Below are 22,406 nucleotides of genomic sequence, written 5' to 3' on the forward strand. Positions count from 1 at the left end.
AGTCGTTCTAGCGCTGGAGCACTAATTGGGGACACTGTAAACTGAAATTAACAATCAACGCAAATCAAATCAAATTTTGGTTTTTGAGGTAGTGAAAACGTTTAGTGAAAATTTCTCAATAATTTTCGTCCTCCGCCCTAGCTGGGACTTAATTCAGGGCATAAACGACTTTTCGAAAACACTTTCAAGTCTTTGAACTGGCGCCATGGAAAACCTCGCTTTCTCAGAACGAGGAATACCGTTAATTGATCTATATAAGCTACCTTGAACTGGGCATTGCGCTCGAATTCCGAACAAGAAAGCCACTAGTTAGTTCTTATAGTATTTTGGAGTCTGACACAACCAAGGCCTTTCGATCCGTTTTTTCCACTTTAGTTTCCTAATGTTCCTGTAGGCCTTGGAGCGTACAACACGTGCCTTTAGTTTAAGAGAGGGTTAATTATGCGTTTTCTCAGACCAAGTAGTTTTGGGGTTGCTATTTCCTACGTAAATTCACAAGATAATTATGCATTGGTGATGTAATAGGAGAAAACGCACATCGATTGGCTAACTTGGGACCCGGACAAACGGGTTTCAACATTTGCTTCAACATCCATTCGATTTTGTTGAACAGCAGTGTTGAAACCGTTTGCCCCCACGCCCACCCCCCCTTCCCTTTCAACCGCGTTGAAACATGTTGAATCGAAAAACCATTTGCCCCTCCCACCCCCCCTTCCCTTTCAACCGCGTTGAAATATGTTGAATCGAAAAACCATTTGCCCCCCCACCCCCGCTTCCCTCTCAAACATGTTGAAACATGTTGAATCGAAAAACCATTTGCCCCCCCCCCCCCACTCCCCCTTCCCTTTCAACCGTGTTGAAACATGTTGAATAGAAGTTAAATCGATACTGAAACCGTTTGACCACCCGAGCAGTCAACATCGTTCAACATCATTCAACGAAATAGAACGAATGTTGAAGCAAAGTTGACAATTCATGCCGAGAGAATCCGTTAATGTTCAAAATAGAGATGATCTGAGAAAACAGAGTACAGAGATGCGAGCTGGAAGCTATAAGTTGTGTGTTCTTGCAGAAGCAGATGCCGTCGCTGTATGAGACACCGTCAGATTTAAAAACTTAGAAAAGAAGCAACGCTCAAGGCTCCTGTCCTGAAACGATTTCAAGGAAGATTTTTTTGCTTCAAAAGGTCGCTGGAAGATGAACTAAAAGAAACTTATATCCAATGTACAAATTAACGCTCGGACGCTTATCTGAGGCATTTTCAAATCGTGAAAATCGTGTGGTGGAAGAGCTTTTTCTATTTGCAGAGGGGTTTATTTGATTGGAGTCCTTATTTCGCTTCCTACTATTGTTATTGCGCATACGTTCTGCGCATCCCGAGATACTCGGATTTCGTATGGGTAGTGCTTATTAATACAGGGTTATTTTTTCGCGGTTCAAATTTATGCAGAGAAAGCAGAACTTAGCAAGTACTCTTGGTAACCAAAAAGAAAATTGGGAGTAACCAAGCATTTTTCAGAGATAATTAAGCTTCAATTTAGCAAAGAACGCCACACATTGCTTTGTGCTTTAAAACTTTTTACAAATATTGGTGATTAGTTATCTTCGAAAAATGCGAGGTTACCCCCAACTTTCTTTTTGGATTTCAATAACACTTGTTAAGATCTGCTTTTCCCGGATGTTCAGTAAGCCGCGCAAAAATACCTGTAAACAAACCTGTGCAGTTGAAATACTTCAATTATATTTTTATTTTAATTGAATGAATATGTAATAAAGGTTAAATTTTTTATGTTGAAATAATTCAATTATCTATTTCAAAGTCATGCCACGAATCCTACTGTTTATTTATTTATGATCGAATAGTATACGTTGAACTAATTCTTAATCACTCACTGAAAAAGAAATCCAATTAAGGGTATAATTTTTTTTTTGGCTGGAAGGGGGCTGTAGATTTTGTATTGAAGCCTGACACCCCCCGTGAGGATTGAATTGACCTTTCCAGTGCTTTGTAGCCTAGCCTTCCTCAAGTTCTGTTGTTTGTGATATTTGGGAACGGCGGCAATTTTGAAGTGATTCGAGGATTTCTCAAGAGATAATTCCTTCACATAACAAGGTACGTTTTATTGGCCCGACGAAAACAATCTTAATCAACCCCTGCCATAAATGAGCGTTTCATAACAACAGAAACCTTTTGTATCAAAGAGTTAACCTCAAATTTTACTGAGGAGAATTTGTTGTGCGAAACTAGACTTTCCGGGAAACCCCTTTGAATTTCTTACAACAGAAGAGAGTAACCAAAGTTTTACATCGGTAAGACATGACAAATTAATTTTGTTCCTAGTATATTCATGTCATTCATTTTTTTTTTGGTTATTGGCGAGCTTTTAAATTAAGCAAACAAGGTTTCAACGTTGTTTAACGTAGTCTATGACGAGAAAAAAATAGTTTTGCACGTGCTGCACGCATGTCACGTTTTAATTAGTACATTTCTTTGATTTTAGTGCTAAAAAAGGCAAAGGCAAATAAACAGATTTAAGGTTTTTTCGTGTGTTCACAAAAGGAAACAGTCTTCTTTTGCGCTTTTTTTAGTTTTCTAAAAGGTCTTTCCAACTAATCAACTTACAAAAAGTTAAAGTTGATTCTTGGAGTCTATAGTGTACAGCGTGGATACGATGGAACGAAAAAAAACCTGAAATCGAAAACACTTTTGAAAGTAATCTTTAGTTTGTTGTCTCAGTATAGCCTCTTGAAAAAACTTCATTCAAATAAGGTCTAACGCTACTGACAAAACTAAACAAAGTGAGAAGTTTTCCCCGCACTTACAACTGTCAGGACAATAGACCCCTTTACAGTTGTGTGCTTAGTTACCAGGCCTTGAAATGAAAGTGAAACTGGTGTTGACAACAATAAAACAACAACAAAATGTTATGTTAATGATGTTGTTGACCTTGGTATGATACAGACCTCCCTCCTTTTCTTATGTTAATGGTGTTGTTGTCATGCTAATTAGTAAGCATTTACCTAAGAAAGCAGTGAGGTTTCAATGAAAACAAGGTCAACTCCAGCCTCACTTTCATTCATAGGCCAGGTAACCATGCACGCAACAGTAAAATTGTCTATTTAAGCAATAGATGGTTTCCAATCATGTGATGAGACGGCCATGTTGGTGCACAAAACAATAGCAAATTATGGCTCATGTTTTGCATTATAATAGAGTCAAATTCCCAAAAGACTTTTTTCTCTATTGTTCTGTGCACCAACATGGCCGCTGTGACATCAGGTGAAAACCATCTATATGCTAGTGTAGCAGCAAAAGAACAGAGTCTAGGTTCAGGGGAATAATTTGCATTTTGTTTTGTTCAAAACAAAGAAAAATGAAAATTACTCACCTCAACCTTGACTCTGTTCTTTTGTTGCTGCACAATATACAGCCCACTTTCAATGTTTAAAATTGAGTCCTAAATAAAAGGCATTACCTCGAGGCTCTGGGGAATAAACTCACTCAATTCCTTATATTTACTCCCCAGAGCCTTGAGATAAGGCTTTTTGTTTAGGACTAAATTTTAATATATTGAAATTGGTCTATTCGAAACTAGCCTATTGTCAGTGTTATAGAGCACTTTCATATAAATGGCTGCCACATAAAATATTCTTTTGTTTTAATTCTAATAAGCCTTTTTTGCCTAACTATGACGAGCAAAATTCAAAAGAGTATTTGTTCCAAAATGAGGGCAGTATGTCTAATTAACATAAATACAAAGGAATGTAAAAGTCATTCTATTAATAAAAGTGGTCAATAGAAACCTGAAAAATTCAGGTGGTTTCAGCGGGATTTGAACCCATGACCTCTGAGATGCTGGTGCAATTCTTTGCCAACTAAGCTATCAAGCCACTGAATTTGGAGCAGGTCAATTCTTTTAGGCCTATGAGTTCTACTTCAAATATATACGTTTTTTCATTGATAAACTAGTGTAAAATCTAAGCTTTCAACGACTATTTACCTTACCCCTGACGATGCTGTAGATTGGCGAAAGCTTGGTTTTTACACTCTCTTCACCCCGGCCTTGGACTCCCAAGAGTGGTTGATGTAAATTTTCTCATCTGGGGTTTTTTCTGTCTGGATACATCATCAAATTCCATGTATGTCATTCAGTAAGGAGAAGTAATATTCAGATCTTGTGATTGATTGTTAGTGTTAATTTGAATTTTTAAATTTTAAGCCTAGTTTTCACTATCGAAACAAGCATAAGCACAAGAAGCATACGCAAACTCAGTAGCTTGTAGTTGATTAGAGCCTCTTGTTCGAACAATAGACACTAATAAACAACAAGTAATTGTGCCTGCGTGTGCTGTTTGTGCTTATGCTTGCCTCGCTAGTGAAAACCAGGCCTAAAAGTGACGTTCTTTTGGCACTAATAAGTCACTTTTAAAAAATACCATAATACTCTTCGTTTGTATGATAAATACTGTGCCTTCCAAAATTTTGCATGAGCATTGTTTCCAGTCTCTTTGGACGTACAATTGCCCCAAGAAAAAAATAAAAAGAATGCATACAAAGAATTTTGGAAAGCAAACAAAGTGTATTATGGTATTCTTTAAAGTGGACTATTTTTTGAATGTTGGATAAACTCCCCATAATAATTTTCGTTAATCTTGATATTAAAATAAAATTCAGAACACTGAACAGTGTGGAAGATGACCGATAAAAAGTCACGTAGAACAATTTTTTTGATTCATTATATTTCATTTTAAGTAAGAAAGCTTCTATAGTTTAGTTGGAAAGAAAAGCTGAAAGTTTTGTAATCAGTCAATTGAAATATTCTCAGGGCAAACTGCTTTTTCGAATCGTTAAATGATATGTTAACAGACTTTTTGGGTGCGTTAGATTGACCCTCTTTCGGCATATGTGGAGTGATGATTTAAAACGGTATGTCTGGCGTTTTGAAGCAACAAGGATAAAAATACAGATATGACGGTTAGAAAGGGCATTTTGATTCGGTCAATCGAACGCATCCTTAAATATCGAGCTATAGTATATAAACACAGAAGCTAATCACCTTGAAGCTTGAAACTTGCAACTCTTTTCCTTGAAACAAAGCTGGGGATTTTATGCCCACATTTGGGCAAAAATAAGACCGAAGCTCCACGCGTGGGAAAATGCACGAGTTACGTTACATCCAAATAAGAAAATTGTCAAACTCAAAAAACCCCAGCTCCGAAACAAAGTTAAACGCTTCAAGGGCGTGAACTTCTGATAATTACGAATGAAATTTCACATCCCCACGCGGCTATCTAATATCCTCTATTTCTTTGGATAAGCTGGCGATTTTTCAAAGTTTAAACTTGAACAGGATTTTTTTTTTCATTTTGTTTCAGTTGTTTTATCTTTACTTAAAGATTTCTTCAAAGATGAAATGCTTGGATCATTCTGCGTAAACTTTGCAACTGGATATGAACAGAGTTTCAGCGTGGAATAATCTTCATCAAGACTAAAGTGAAGCGCCCTATCGAGCGAACTCTTTTCACCTCGTAGACAAGGTATTTTCAAGTTTCTTTTTCATCAGTTTGCTGTTGAGCGGGTTAAAACAATTAACGTTTTTGGAAAAATATAAGTACCACAGCAGGGCTTTGGTGGACTCGTTTCCTGTTTTTCCCCATTCACCTGTTGGTCCCAATTGTTCAAAAGGTAGATAGCGCTATCCACTGTATAAATTCACTATCCACTGGATAGCGCAATCGCGATCGGGTTTCGCTATGACGTATCCACTGGATAGTGATTTATCTGGTGGATAGCATTATCCACCTTTTCAACAACTGGGGCCTGGTCTTTGGGATTTACGTGTCCGGTTTTGGTTTACTTGGTTTTCGCACTATATTCATAGTTTTTTTATTGCATCTCACGGTTATCTGTTGAGATTGAATAAACGGAGTTAGTCCGGATGTGTACAGTAGCGGAGGCAAAATACAGACTTAAACAGACAATCGAAAACAGCTAAGTTGTATTAGACCATCAGCGTGCCACTGACTTGAACTTTTATTTTCTGGATACTCTTAAACTACTTGACTTTGTTTGTTATCACTCTCGACGCAAGCCGGCAGAAGCCCAAGGAAAATAGGCTCAAAGGCATAGCAGAGGTTTCCTTGATTTCCCTCTACTTGATGTTCTGTTACGCATGCGTGACATGACGTCAATGTAACTTCACTTCATTTTCGTCCCCAGAGCCCTCCGTTTCTTTTGACCATGTGGTCAGCGAAACGAAGAAACGAAAGGCTCCGGTCGCACCTAAAAATTCAAATATATATTTCATTGGCTGATTAAAATTGTATGCGCAGAACAAATAAAAATTACAAGTACTACGCATTACACTTCACTTCCAGCCCATATGGCGGGATCAAATGGGACGCGGCAAGTCCTTGTTGGCGCGCTTTTCAAAATATTTAATAAAACTTCTGAAATATGGCGACTACGCCGAAAAAGGCGTACAAGTTTCCGCGAAATCAATAGAGAACTTAATCAACGACGACCGTGACGGCAACGAAGACGTCATCTCAAAAGATAAATTCAAGTTATTGTAATCACGTTTTGGCTGTTTCAACCCTTTTAACAGGACAAGGGTGTGGTAATTCCTCAAGAATGACACTGGTCGGAATGGCGCTTAATTAAGAGGAGAAAATGAAAATTTATCCTCAAGTGATGACGTTCTTGACAAAAGGGAAACACGCATGTGCAGGGCGTGCAAAGCTGTTGTTTTTGTCCACTAAATGTGCAAATTTTGACTTGTTCTCCGAGATTTACGGACATCCGGTAATGGCTGCGACCAGAACTCTTCGTTTCGCCGACCACGTGACCAAAAGAAACGGAGGGCTCCGGGGACGAGAATGACTTTACTTCCACACTTCCGCCATTGGACAGGCGATAATTTTTTTAAACCGGTCACTGATCAGTTTCATTATTCGTCCAAAGGAGGAAATACGTAAGAGGTTTGCTAGAGGGATGGAGGGGGGAGGGGGGAGATTAAAAAAATATCTGCTAAGTAGGATAGCAGACGCGTTGACTTGTCGCTAATCATTGTGTCTCTTGTCCGCACAAAATGGTCAATGACCAATAAGGCACTACATATAACTATATATATACATTTATCTGTAATCTTGTACCTACTTTCTTATGGCTTCTATTTGAATTTCAAAAATTGAAACGGTAAATCATTTAACTCCTTGAAGAAGTCAGGCCGTGCCTGACGAAATATTGGAAAAACAAAAACTATATATATCCTCAGAGCCGTACAAACAGCCTTGCATTATTATTTTGTTTTTAGTCGACCTTACCAGCAGAATTTTCACTTACAGCCAGCAAAGCATAGCCAAATTAAAAGGCCGCGATAAGAATTTTTTCTCATATTGCTTTCCTGCTGGCATGCAAGTAAACTAGTAATCCAATCAGACGTCACGCCCTTGTTTAACGTCATTGGAGAGATTTCGCATCGCGTTTCGGCGTGAAACGGTAAACGTCAGGTTGAAATGTGATAGTTTCTGTAAATCAACGAATTCCGTTTTCATAGATGGTCAGTTCTTGCCTGTAATCCACAGACGTCGCGTAACTTCTCAGGAAGCTCTTACAAGGAACAGGGGAATGACGTTTGCAGTTTCTCAAAAACGCGATTTTAAATCTCTATCATCATATATTTCCGTTGGCGCTTTCTGAACTTCCACGCTAAAAATTGATGGAAACGAAAAGTGATCTCGAAATTTCTTCACATGCACGGAAGGCAACGTAAACTATGTTTTAAACCGAAATTTGGTTTTATCAACGGAGTTGATAATGTAAATTGGCCACCGTACAGAGATTCTAAAAGCTGACGTTTCGAGCGTTAGCCCTTCGTCAGAGCGAATGACGAAGGGCCAACGCTCGAAACGTCAGCTTTTAGAATCTCTGTACGGTGGCCAATTTACATTATCAACTCCGTTGATAAAACCAAATTTTTGTATACTACTTCCCCACCGACGCAGCACCACAGTTTCTTTAGAAACTACCCCTTCATTCGTATGTTTTAAACCGGTTTATTTTTTACAATTCTCTTAAACAGCATGTTATCGTGAGAGACCTCAAAAGATATTCTACGTGATTCTCTCCGACGTGTTCAGAACTTTGCAGGGATGGCACTAGGATTTTTCAATCTGGGTCCTGGGACCCGCATGTTCGGCCAAATTGGGGTCCCAAGCATTTTTTGGGGGTCCCAAAATCTTGGTGACCCTCTGCGAGAAAAAGAGTATGTTTTAAACTATGAGAAAAAGAGAGTAACCGACTTGGGATTGATATTGACGCATATGCATAGGACCGGCCGACAAAGGCTTTTTCTAGAGTCGTTACATTCATTCCTGGACAAGAACTCTGTTATGAAAGAGCACCCTTTCCAAGGGTTTACGCATCACTGGTCTCCTTCCTTAGGAGCAACGAACAGTGACGTCTTTTGCTATATATTTGCATTCAGTGACTTGCAGAGTACATTCCTCTGAAGAAGACCGCAGAAGGCGGTCAAAAATTTAGTTTTAACCTTTTTAGGTGTTTTAAACCCCATTTCTTAGAACTTCAGTTATGATCACAGATCGCTCCGACAGTTTTACAAACAACAGAATATACTGACAAATCAAAGCAAGTTGTGTGAGTTATTTAAGTCAGTGCCTTGCGTCCTGGGACGCATTAAAATTTCGATGATGCATTTTTTGGATTTTATTTGCGTAAAAATGCACGATTTCTGCGTTAACGCGATCCCTGCTTTGTCATCTGCATAAATATGCTGAACATCTTAATTTCTGATACTGTACATACTGATCTCGGGGCCAATGCTTCACAATCCTCTGAAACTGTCAAACGGTTGTTTAAGTGGCTTTATAGACCTTTAATCCGCTTCATTTTAACAATTCTCAGTTTCGAATAGATAAATCACTTAGTTTGGATCGCTATTAAGTTTGTTTAACATAGGCGTTCTGGTCATAAGTATTTAAGATATGTTGCAAAGGGTATCATCCTTTGGAGACAGGTTTATGATGACTTGCGTCTCGTATGTAATTGAATTTTGTCTTTTCCATTGCAAGTTTCAATTATAATTCAGTCGAACATAAAGTCGTTGTTAGTAGTCCGTCAACAATTCTTGTTTGCGACTGATCGTCCAAGCTTTCAAGGTGTTGAAAGTGAGAGAAGATATTCTCTTGTGAAAAGTGTTCCTGATAAAGATCAAACCAAATCTGAAGTCTGTTGTCTAAGCTGCATAAATTAACCCGACGCGCATAAATCACTTGCTCCTCAACGCTGCCGCAGGGTAAAGAAACTTTTCGTCGGATAATTCTTTCTTCAAAACGGAGATAAGAGTTTTCATTGTTCTGCATGATCGTCTCATTTTGTAAACTCCCGACTGAATCGATTCTGGAGGTGTCAGGATGGGACGCACCACAACGGCTTCCGTGGTTCTTTTCTATTGTCCTTTGCTGTTCTCTTTCCTTTTCCCGGGCTGCCTTATTATTTCTTTGTACAAGAAATTTCCAAGTTTTCCACACGATTTTAAACAGCGTTCTAGAAATCAACGTCTTCTTGGTGCTTTCGACTTGCATGTTGAAATGTCTTAAGACTCTCAAGAGCGTTTAAGTATATATATATATATAGCTCTTTTTCCTGTTGCTCCGAATCTATTTTTAAAGTCACGTTCACTTCATTCGGTTTTCCACAGTGCGTCACAGCACGCGATCTTATCGTCCTCAGACCAGCAAAGGAATGGCAGGAATTTCTTCCGAACAACAGGATTATTTTAATACGACTGAATTAAAGGACTTTTTTAACACACCTTTCCATTAATCGTTAATAGAATGAGGGAGAAGAGTATTTTTTGGTGTTATTGGACTGAGGAGGTGTCGCAGAAAATTATCCAAAAGACAAGGTAGCATGTATAAAAGACACGTAGCTTCTAGGCTTTTGTTATCGTCGATCTATCTTAACTTATTAATACAATTGCATGACTGTTATTTCATATCACGAAGATCTTTGTAAGACAAACAACTAAAATAAACGTTAACGCGACTTTGATGGCCTCCCACAGTGTATGGAGAATTGGGCTGCAAGTATACGGCTTTGAAAACAGGGTTAGATTCTGAAAAAAACTTTAAATGATTTTATTTTGGCTTGTAAGGCTGATCAACCAAAATTGGATTGAAAGTTATTAAGGGTTAGAGGATTACGTTTGCTTCTTCCGTATGGACCCTCAGTAGCTAATTGTTCAAAAGTGCGCCGAGGAAGTCGAGCCGGTGTTCGTCTTGTGAGGAAACACGGATGTTTTTACAGAACGGTTACCACTCAATTCTAGAATCATCATCACCCCCGACTCTTGTTTTCAGGTCTTTTAAAGCATGCACCGGGCAACAGTATAACTTTCCGTTGATAACTTTAATAAAGTAGATTTATTTTAAAAAGATGATGATGAATAAAAAAAAAAAAAAAAAAAAGGATTAATTGACATTCAAACATCTACAATTAACGTTCTGCCTCCTATGGGAGACCATGACAAATCCAGAAACCTAAACAATATTAAGAACTGAAGGCGAAACGTTTTCAAGTTTAGAATTTAACTAATTAATAACACGCTCGATACGTGGCAAAGGTTTTACAATACAACAGTATACAGCGTACAACATAGAATAATGTCGATATCTAACTTTGCCTATGCAAGAATCAAAGATCTGACTAAGTGATGAACTTTATGTAAGTGTCAAATCTTTTTGCGCCATGGCACTAATTGAAGACACTGGATATAGACTAGAAATCAAATCAGCTTAATTCAAATCGGATCAAACATTGGTTTTTGAGGAGAGCCTACGGGGAAAATCTGAGTACCTGGAGAGAAACCTTTTGGGGAGCCGATTACAGAACCAACAACTCCAGCCGCGTTTGACACCGAGTCTGGGAATCGAATCCGGACCACATTGCTCTCACCACTGCGCCATCCCAGGGGCACCCAACGATAATCTTCCCATCGGTAAAATATTTGTTCGGGAGAGTCAAACTGTTCTAAGAATTTCGGTTCTACGTTGCTAGACAGCTATGGATTTCTTTACTAAAACATCACCTAGCAGTTTCGGATGAGCAAATGGTTCGGTTGGAAGTTCCAAGTTCAACTAGCAATTTCTGAAATGAAGATATCATTTTAGAATAAATATAAGCGATATCACCCTGCGAGCAGGGCCTCCTTTTGTCTTTTTCTTTACTGAGGAGGAGAAAAGTAGGCTCTGCCCGAATCGCGTCAACTCTTTGAAGCCGCCGCAGCCCGAACTTCTGGACTAGTAAATCTTGTTTTCTCTCGTCAAACCGGTTTTTCCAGTGCGAGCGTCCCTTTAGTGACAAAACCGATGGTTATAATTGAGCCAGCTGTACCATGAAAAACCAAGATGGCGGCGAGATCTGGCATATTAGGCTTGGGTTCGAGATTGTATCCTGGCAACATGCAGCGCATATTCAATAAAGATCTTACTCGATTCATGCAGAGCCTTTCTCGAGAACGCCAAAATCGAGCAGGCAAAAGAAAGGCTCTGCTAGCAGGGTGAAGCGATATAAAAATAGAACGACATTTCGATGACTCCATGCCATTATTATCGAGTTCGAAGTACATGATAGAATTGATTGTATATATAGTAGTAGTAGTGTGAAAATATGTGAGGAATAGGCTAGTTTCGAATTGTGCAGCAACAAAAGAACAGTGTCGAGGTTCAGGGGAATAATTAGCATATTGTATTGTTCAAAACAAAGGAAAATGCAAATTATTCCCCTGAACCTCGACTCTGTTCTTTTGTTGCTGCACAATTCGAAACTAGCCTATTGAAAAGAGTATTAAAGTATTCAATTTTTATGTAAAAAGTTTGGCGCAAATTGAATACTTTAATTTTAATTCCTTACATATTTTCACACTACTACTATATATACAATCAATTCTATCATGTACTTCGAACTCGATAATGATGACATGGAGTTATCGAAACGTCGTTCTATTTTTATATCGCTCATATTTATTCTAAAGTACTTCACGAAACCTTTTGTCATCAGAAGATATCATTCCTTAAAATTTTCGGACACTTCAATTTTTAGCTAAGATATCCGAACAGATCAAATTCTTCTAGGTGTTAAAAACATCTCCTTAGTCTTTATACCTTACAAGTAGCCAAGAAATGTGTCTCGAAGGCTTTTGGCTTAATTTTCTCGTTGGGTGCCCTTGTCATCCCCGGGGGGGGGGGGGGGAAATCGATATATCCCTGGGTGGGGAGGTGCGGCGCAGCCCCTCATACCCTGACCCTGTTTAAGACAAATATGGCTGATTTTCCTACCCTGTCTGAGACAGAATTCCGATCTTTGATACCTTGTTTAAGACATTTAACCCAGTTTAAGACAAAAATTGATAAATCGATACCCTGATTAAGACAAAAAATGATAAATTCGATACCCTGTTTAAGACAAAAATCCCGAAAAACATATCCTGGCTGGCTGCACGTCCCCGTTAAGCCCTTATCTTTGCGGTTCAGGGAACAATGTTTTTCCTTCTTTTCAATACAAGGCCTGGAGAAAACAGAACGAAAAATGATGATGATGATGGAAGCGATCCCTTTCACTCTCTTGAACCACTAAGAAGACGGCTTTGAATAGGGGGCAGATATTCTTAGAGTTATTTTCATAGAGTTATGTCGTAGAGTTAGAGTTAAGTTTTCAAAATCCTGAATTCAAGATTTTGGAAGCCAACGTTCATAAAAGCTAAACTTTTGTTTAGGCCTAATTAGGCCTAAGGTTAGCTTTTATGCATGTTTAGGATCCTTTTTGTATTTCTGTATTTCTAAATTCAGGATTTTGGAAACTTAACTCTAACTCTACGACATATACTCTATGAAAATAACTCTACTGCAAGTCAACCTCCTTTGAATAAAACCTTACAAAAACGCATCCCTAATTTCTAGAAATAAACGTGACTGCTAGGCGATCCCTGTTGAAATGTCCAAATAAACGTCACCTTGCTCTGTTTGTGGCGGAACGGAACTTTTAAGAAACACTATTTCCTTTTTCAGATTTCTCAGGATTACGGTGGGTGTTAGACTAGCTCGTTCATGGCCTATCCGGTGGTCGCCGGATCTGCCTCTGTTTAACGTGATGTTCAAGGTGGCTCCAACTTTTAACTTTGTGGGTAAAATCCTTTAGTGAGACAATTCAAATGAAAGCTACTGAGCAGTACTATCCCGTGGTGCTGTTTGTTACGATGGTGAACAAAGTGGTGCTAACTTTTGAGTCTGTGGGTGAAAGTGTGACCATTCAAATGAAAGCTACCGAGCAGTACAGGCTGCGGTGCTGTTTATAATGCTTCACAAAGTGGTTCAAATTATTGAGTTTGTTGGTAAAATCCTAAAGTTTGACAAGTCAAATGAAGACTTCTTAATATTCCTTTTCTGTGGTGCTGTTTGTCATGCTGTACAAGGTAGTTCTTACTTACTGAGTCTCACGATGGGTCACGTTCAGAGTGTTACCATTCCAATCAAACTACTAAGCAATACAAATGTACTTTTTAACGTTTTGCAATTGTGCCGTTCATTATGCTGTACACGTTGTTTAGCTTTGTATTTCTTTGTCTCTCAACGAAATTCTTAAGTGTGACCGGCATTCAAGGGAGATCTCGAAACCAGTGTTCAATTTCTCGTCTCGTGACATCTTTCGTTTGTGTCTGCCGACGTCTTCCTCTCTGCGGAAGCTTGTTATGAGAGCAACGTAAACGCTTAAATCTCTAATTGGATTCAGGTCCTACCATGGGATTTGGGATTCATCACGAAATACAAATCATCGTTCTTTGATCCTTAAAATGTTTCATTAGTAGTTAAGTGTAAAAATGAGAAGTGGCATAGGGTGATATTAAAATATTTAAAGTTTTGAAATGCAGGTAAAGTAAAATGGAGGAAGCATTGCTTTTGGTAAACTTATGAAAACGTTAGCAAAGCACAACATTACTCGCTTCCGAGGAAATCAAGATCCGGGTTTCTTTATGAGATGGGGTTTTCTGCTCTCTTTACGTTTGTTGATTCTTCACTCCTCAACACAGTCACTTGACTAAAATGAGATCAGCCAAAGTGGATCTGTTAAACTTAATTCACAATCGGCGGTCGAACAAACAATCCTCTAATTTATTTTTCTCCATTACGTTGTATTCAAGGGTCAAAAATACCTCCTTCGTGATACTCAGCCAAAACAAGGAAGATGTTCAAAGCCCCACGCAAAAACGTTATCATTCCATCAATAGATATTTCCGTAACATTTGTCCTTCGATTATAATTCGACCGAAAGATTGACCAGTCACGACACAAAATTGTGGCCAACTCAGATCCGAAATATGGCCCACAGGGCTCAGTTCAGCCACGGTAAAACCCTACCTTTTCCTTGAAGAGCGCTCTTATACTGAGCAGGATTCGAGTGAGGAAATGATTTTTTTCCCCAGGAGAAGGCAGAAGGTGCGCCCCGGGTGGAGTTAATTAGTGAATGACAGGATTATAATCTTTGCGATAAAGATTTTTGAAATGAATGAGGCGTTGAGAGGATATAATGTTATCATACACTGTTTGATTGTAGGAAGACTATTCCTGGCTCTGTGTGACGTAAGCCTACAGCAATATTGTCATAACCCTCTGTAATTTTAAGCTGTGGAATTATCTGTCACGAAAACAAATCCAAAGTTTGATAATTCAACGTGAAAAGTTACAATAGACCAAGACAACGGTTTTTTTCGCTGGGTTAAAAAATCCCGGGGAAAAATCTTGCAAAACCTTGAAAAGAGGAGGAGGACTTTGGCAGGCTATTTTATCCACAGTCATATTTTGACGTCTTCTGTGATACATTAGGCTGATTTAGCAACAGAACGGGAACGTTAGTGGCGACCGCGCGCGCAGAAAAAACATCAATGAGAATTCAGAATAGAGTAGACTCCACTCTTTTCTTCTCTATTCTAAATTCTCATTGGTAGTTTTGCTGCCCGTGACGTCGCCACTGACGTTCCCGTTCTGTTGCTAAATCAGCCTATTACTGAACAGACGCACTGCAACATGTTTTATCACAGGCAGCCCAAGCTCTCTTGTCCAGAGAGCAGAAACTACATGACGGCAAATGTAATATAAGGGTTTGTATGGGAGTTCCGATAATAGTCATGAAGGTCATATATAGGATGAAATTCTCAATGCAAATGGCTTTGGTGTCATTATGTTACATGTGCTCTCTAGACAAGAGAACTTGGGCTGCCTTCATAGTTTTAGACAATAATTAAAGAATTAGAATTTTTTGATCATGACGTCTGTTCTCTAATAGATCATGGGTTAGAACCAATCAAAATGCGTGTATTATTGAGCTTATTATGCAACTAAATATTTAGTGTTTCGTTGACGTCATCGAACCTTCTGGTGAGATCTTACTAAGGTTGTAAAAGTTGTTTGTAAGTAAATAGACAAAGGTCGAATAGGTCAGTACTGAATAAACTCCAGCGTATTTTTCAAAGCCTACCTTACGAAAATCAGTTTAACTCACAGCTTAACTATATATATATATATATATATATATACACATATATGTATCGTAACTGCGCTCGCTTTGAAACTGAGGATGAAATCCAATGTAAGCCAGTTTCACAGTCGTACACAGAGTACACGACCTTGTTTAAAGCAAAGCTAAGCTTTTTTCACGGCAGTGCGGACCACATTAGCCGGATCATGATTACACCTGGGAAAGCGATAAGTTGTGGTTGAGAAACATGGCGAAACATGTCTTGCAGTGTGTGTTGTGCGGAGATTTATTCATCGGGAGACTAAGAAACAAGCGTCTTTTACCTAAATGTAAAGGAAAATGAAAGAACGTTCGTGCGTACATAGGTGATGACGATCAGTTAATACTGAAAAAAATCCGACATTTTTTACAAATGATTATTCAAACGCAGTTCGTTTCTGTCTTGTCCTTTTTTGTCCATCCACGTATGTTTTTGGCTTTGTTTTATATTTTTGCGTTGTTCTGTAGTTGTTAGTGGAAATTGCGATGTTCCAGGCTATTGTATGTTAGGAGCGTTTTTCGCGTCATGAAACGTGACTTATAAAATTGCGTTATTATCGTAATTGCCCCTTTTATATGTAACGAACCATTTAGAGTATTGTACGCATGAAGCCCCGGAAAAAAGAATTATCTATTGATTTTTTCTTTCTGTTCTGCCAAACAGGAAGTTAAGCCACTCGTCGGCACTTGGCCGCAGAAAAGTGTCTGGTCAGCTTCTTAAATGGAAAGGAATTTCTTTTAATTTGAAACAACGACGCACGTTTCGAGTCACTGAAGCGTTTTCTCTTGTAAACACGTCTATCGTCAGTGTTTACATCCATTTATAAAATAATTAGGATAGTACGCGCACTCTCATTGGTTAATAGCTGTGTTTAGATGAGAGTATGGAAACACGGCAGTGACATCGCGAATTTTAATTGGTTGTATGCTGTCAGACGCGCGTTTTGATTGGCTGGTAGGAAATATGAGCGTGTATCAAGAAAATCTGTTTCAATCAAGAATTTTCCTTCATTTGTTTCCTTCAGTTGTCGAATTATCTTTGCGATATATATTTTATGAAAGCAATAGATGACTTTTTTCCGTGTTTCCATAGCTTTGTGTAAACATTCGGGGAAGTTGGAAGAATTCTCGACAGTTATGCAAACACTCGACTGCGTCTCGGGTTTGCATAATTGTCGCGAATTCTCCCAACTCCGCCTCGTGTTTAGATGAGGCTATGAAAACACGGAAAACGTCCTCTATTGCTTAAACAAAAACCGAAAATTCCGGTTAGAAATTCAAATGGTAGAGTTCATTCCACCACAAAGTTTCCGAAAAAGATGGAATCCTCAGACGTATTCCTGTTTTCCGGTTCCAACCGAAATGACCGGAAAATCTCTTGTACATTTGTAAACTCCAACTCGACCCGGTTCACTTTGGCCTCTTTTCCCTCCTGTTGACACCGCAGATGCAGCCGCCATTTTGATTTGTTATTGTTTTCTTCCAGCCGCGAGAGACTCGGGCCTGGCGAAACGCCACACCGGGAAAATCCTGTACCATTACGAGCGTTCATTCCAACCGGATTTTCCGTGCAAATGGTTACCCCCCAGGATTCCTTTGACCAAATGTGAGGGTCACCTCGCAGCTCTTACAAGGTCTCACCTGATTGGAGACCACCCTTGAGGTTTAACAAAAGAACAAATAACAGAAACAATGGACCCTAGGCCTAAAACAAAAGGGCTGCAACTCTATCCTGTAGGGTCCATTGTTTCTGTTATTTGTTCTTTTGTTAAACCTCAAGGGTGGTCTCCAATCAGGTGAGACCTTGTAGGAGCTGCGAGGCTACCGAAATGTGATCCCCAAAGTCGTGTGAAAGTTACCTTTGATTGCAAATAAGGTTGTCATTCAAGTTGGCAACGCTGAACCAATAAAAACAATGCTTATGCAAAATTTTGGAGGGACAAACAAAGAGTATTATGGTATTTTTGATACTGGCTAATAAGTTGTTACATTACATTACAATTCTTGCATTTCTGGTTATCGTCAATGGAGCGTTTTCATTCATGTGACAAGCAGCCATATTGGATCACTGAAACAGAAGCAAGTATTTGCATAAAAATAGATTTCAATTCCCGCAGGATTAGTTTGGTACACCATCATGGCCGCCATTTCTTTGTCAGTTGGAACACCAACATGGCTTCTGTGACGTTATGTGAAAACGCTCTATTGCTGTCGAAGGATAGGTGCATGCTTGAGATGGTTGGCTCCAGACTCCTCTAACTTTCTTAAACACCTTGACCCTGCACAAAACCCGACAAAAACACGCTTTTTTCGGCAGGATAACCAATCAAAAGCTTCGACCAATTTATTCAAAATTAACTTGCGAACCAAAAACAAAAGATTGTGCAGGGCCACGGTCGGTTCAACATCTAATTGCGACTGTATTCCTGCTTTTGAAATTCCCAGGGTTTCATAACCAGTGCCTAAATTAACTATGCACTAAGGTACAAAACATGACGTTAGCTGGTTTTTCTTTACAGTCTTAATTAAGCCAGTTGACGCTTCTAGTGTAAGTAAGTATATGATATTGTAACAAGAACTGGGCTTGATAGCCTCATAGTGATAAGGTGCTGTGCGCCTGTGCATGTACATTTCTGAGAACAATGTTCCTTGATTACCGGATAAAAACTGATGATGATGATAGCTTTCTTTTCCGAGTATCACCTCCTCGTGGCTCAGCCACTTATGTTTTAGTGTATTGGAAACGTTACACACTCATTTCGTCTTCTTGTTGTGGCCAGCATCCTTGGTTAAATAAGAAGTCTTTCAATGTCTTCCAATCTGAGTTCTACATGACAAAAAATGAAATCCATCTTCATCAACGACTCATTTATTTGTGAGTTTCTTTTACAGAGTGAACGATAAAAGTTAAGATATTTTCACAATTCCGTGGAGCATAACGTTGTTGTTAATAGTCCATCGATGATTTCCGTATCAACTGTTATCTCCGTCAACGATCTTGCATTTCGCCTTGGTACCGGTATGGAGGGCTTACGTCGTTCCACTGGATCGGGTGTCGACGAATGCCTTCGTTTCCCAGTCGCTTTCTTAGACATATTCTCTTGACTCAATATCCCAGGTTCCGAATCGTCCGCGATCTTCTTCTCCGCCAACTGTGGATCGCCTGGATTATTCTTATTTGAGGAACGGATTGAGTTTTTCAAGGTCGCACAGTTCTCTCCAGACAGCGACATGGCAAAGATACTCTGCGATATAGCCAACATGGCCTCTTGAGTTGGCGACACTATTGATCCATTAGACTTCATTTTGCGACAGTAATTAACGCTTAGGTTTAGTTAAGGTGAAATAAGCACTTCAATTTGAAACTCTGATGGTCTTGGTAACTGCTTAACTTGCATCCCAGAAAGCCTCGTTCTTCACTAGCGATTCCTTACAAACACTTGCGTTTTCAATGTAACTAGCTTTTTGAAAGGTATGATTTAAGTTTGTTCTACGGGATAGAACGTCCTCTGTGTATTTGCAATCTTCGGTGATCGCATCCTTTTAAAGCTTTTGTTCTGTTTTTAGTGTAAGGACAATTACAAATACATCTGTCGCTATAATGGCAACCAAAAATAGATCTTTGCAAGTGAATCGCATTGTTTCGGTCATGCTTTCTGTACTTTCTAGAAAACCACTCGAGAAAAACGTTTTGCCCATTCTTTCTGCTAGTTATCACACGACTAGTCAATATCAAGATTTGTTATCGTTTAATACCGAGCTCCCCTTGGAGGACATCAGTTTGAAGAGCATATGGTTTACCTCTTGCGAAACCCACTGGAGTTTTTGCCAGCCTTTGTAGCCCTAATTTCCGGTCATTTCCTTATCTGATTTAGCCTGCTAAATCAGATAAGTTCAGTTCAGCAAACACAATTATATCGGGAATAATCGCTGAAGTCTTACCATTAAGTGGCTCTATCCATATGGACTGGACTTTACGAATTCAGAAACACAAGCCCTCAAAGAGTATTTGGTTGAGCAGCAAAATGAATAAAAATTTCTAAGGTAACAAAATTGTCCGAAAATAACGGTCCATGAAGTGGTCCAAATATGTCCAAGAAATAGTCTTAAAAGTGATCCCAAAATAGTTCAAAATAGTCCAAACATGGTTAAAAAATGATCAAACGGTCCAGAGGTCCAAAAGCCCAGTTTATACCTTACACTCCACCCTCAGTTAAGTGTTATTTATGACCAACTTTCAAAACCCATGGAGTTCATTTTTATAGCCACAAAGTAAACGTTTGACATCAGAATCACTATAATGGTGTTTAATCAAAGATCTTAAACTATCAGAGTATGCTGATGCTTAAAGAGGATTGTGAATCGATTATGATTTCGTAATATTTCCCTTTGGATAAAACGTAATGAAGTGTTGCTGATTAGCCGTATTAGTTATATACGGGATTTGGACTAATTTTCCTAAACAGTTTTGTTCTTTAGTTCAGTCCATTAAAACTTTGAATTCAAGGGAATCTTAGTGAAAGTTATCTTTTAAATTCAGTCTTTCCGATACATGATTAGAAGACTCGTTGCAAAATCACAATCCGGCCGACGTTTGGATTGATACTGTGTAGGGCTTTCAAGTTAAGTACTGTTTAAGAATCAAGTAGCCGTGTTTTATCGGGTTCATCTTAATAGATTACTCAACAATTGCTGAACAAGGCCACTGCACATACAAGGCTAAGCAATGTAGAAACAACGTAATGAAGTGTTGCTGATTTGCTTTTGTTACCGACTGAAAATGCTATTTACGGGTTTGCACTAAGTTTCCTTAACCTTCCTTGACTTCGGTCCATTAGAACTTTGAACTCAAGGGAAATTAAGTGCAAGTTATCTTTTAAATTCAGTCTAGGGTACATGATTTAAGAACAGGAAAGAAGACTCGATGCAACATCTCCATCTGGCCTATTGTTGGATTAATTCTGCCTGGGGGTTTCATAAGAAGGAAGCGAGTTAAACGTGTTATCATCTTCATAATAGATTGCTCAACAATCAATTGCCGAACAAGGTTAACATACGCGGTTAAAAGTGCGGAAAGGCCGTTAAGAAATAGAAGAGGTGTTCAGTGACACTGTTGCAACAACTTGGTTCTACTAGTAGAACTTTGTATCGTCCACGGACATCATTCAGCAAAACTAAAAGCTTATTTTAAATTTTACGTGGACAGCCTAACATACGTATATTTCGTCGTTCACTACATTAAAGATCTTGCGGTTTAGCTAACTCGTCAAAGATCGCGTTTGAAGTCCCCGCTAGTATGCAAATGATGGCTGGCTTAAGTCTCATAAAATTACTTAACTGCATAAAACGCCGAGTAGCAATTTCAAATTGTGATGGATCGATCATGGTGCGTGCTTGTTAATGCCATTCATTTCCCCGCCCTACCCCTCCCTCCTTTATTTCTGTCGTTATTTTAGTTTTGTGCACCTACCTGTACAAATTCTTAAACCTTCTACTTGTCACATTTCCTATTTCGTATTACTGACCAATCCAAAGGAATGCATGAAAGCACAATCTACACACACACACACACCGACATAATGACTGTAACACCCGCGACGCTTTAATTAATCAAATTAAAATTATATTAAATATTCTTTGCAAGCGTTTGTTACCTCTTTTGGCCATAATATAGTTATTATCTCTGTTGTAACCACCACTGGGGTTTGTATGAGTTGATCATCACGCATGCGCATGCACCACTGCCTGATATTCAGCTCGCTTAATTGATTGTTTTCAACAGAGAGCAAATGATCAATTCAATATTGTCGATTGCTCTTTTGTCTTCAAGGAAATTACTTTTGTAGTTAATCTATCCTGCACTGGTAGTGTTTTTATCAAATATAGGAAGCTTATATGAAAAGCTCCGTGTCGTAAAAGTACCATCAATTGAATTTCCACTATTTTCATTTTTCCCAGAAACGGAGCGTGAATGAGATTGCTCACAGTTGGTGGTTTCCGACTAAAGATCTTTTGTTGCCAATACCAGCTACGATTGTTCATGGGTACAAAAGAATATGAATCTGGCAAGCTTGCGTACAAACTGGTAAGGTTTTCAAGACACTTGTATTGCGCAGATTAACAAATAGTTTGATCAAATGCACATTACAATATGAATAAATAGAATTAGAAAGAAATAAAATAATATAATAACAGTCATAAATAAGGCTAGTGAATACTAAATAAAATCCAAGTACAGTACGAGGATTAGTATGATACATGCATTAAAATACAATTGTAATAAAAGAAGAACAGAGCAAGATAAGATCATTCCGACTAAGGTGTTAAAAATGCTTTGTTAAAAAAGTGCGCTTTAAGGTGGCATTTGAAATCGTTTATATCACTCTTCCTTCGCAGCTCTTTTGGGAGAGACTTCCATGTAGTCTTAGCAGCTGCGACTGCGAATGCCCTGTCACCAAGAGTCTTTTTTGTGATTCCATTCGGCGTGCAAAGCAGAAGTTGATTTGAAGATCTCAAACGGTAACGATTTTCTGTGATCACTACTAACTCCTTAAGGTAGCTGGGTGCAAACCAATGTATTGCTTTGAAGGTCGAGAGGCAAATCTAAAAGTCAATTCAATATCGCACAGGCAACCATTGCAGGCTAAAAAGTGACAGAGTGATATGGCATTACTGAGTTTTATCTAGCTGCTTAGCAGGTAGACCGTATGACAAACTATTGCAATAGTCGATCCAACTGGTGATAAAAGCGTGCGCTAGTTGCTCGCATTCGCCTTAGGTTATAAAGATGAAAGTATGCAGCACTACATAGTTT

The sequence above is a fragment of the Montipora foliosa genome, chromosome 10 (genome assembly GCF_036669935.1).
Source record: "Montipora foliosa isolate CH-2021 chromosome 10, ASM3666993v2, whole genome shotgun sequence".
NCBI classification, from domain to species: domain Eukaryota; kingdom Metazoa; phylum Cnidaria; class Anthozoa; order Scleractinia; family Acroporidae; genus Montipora; species Montipora foliosa.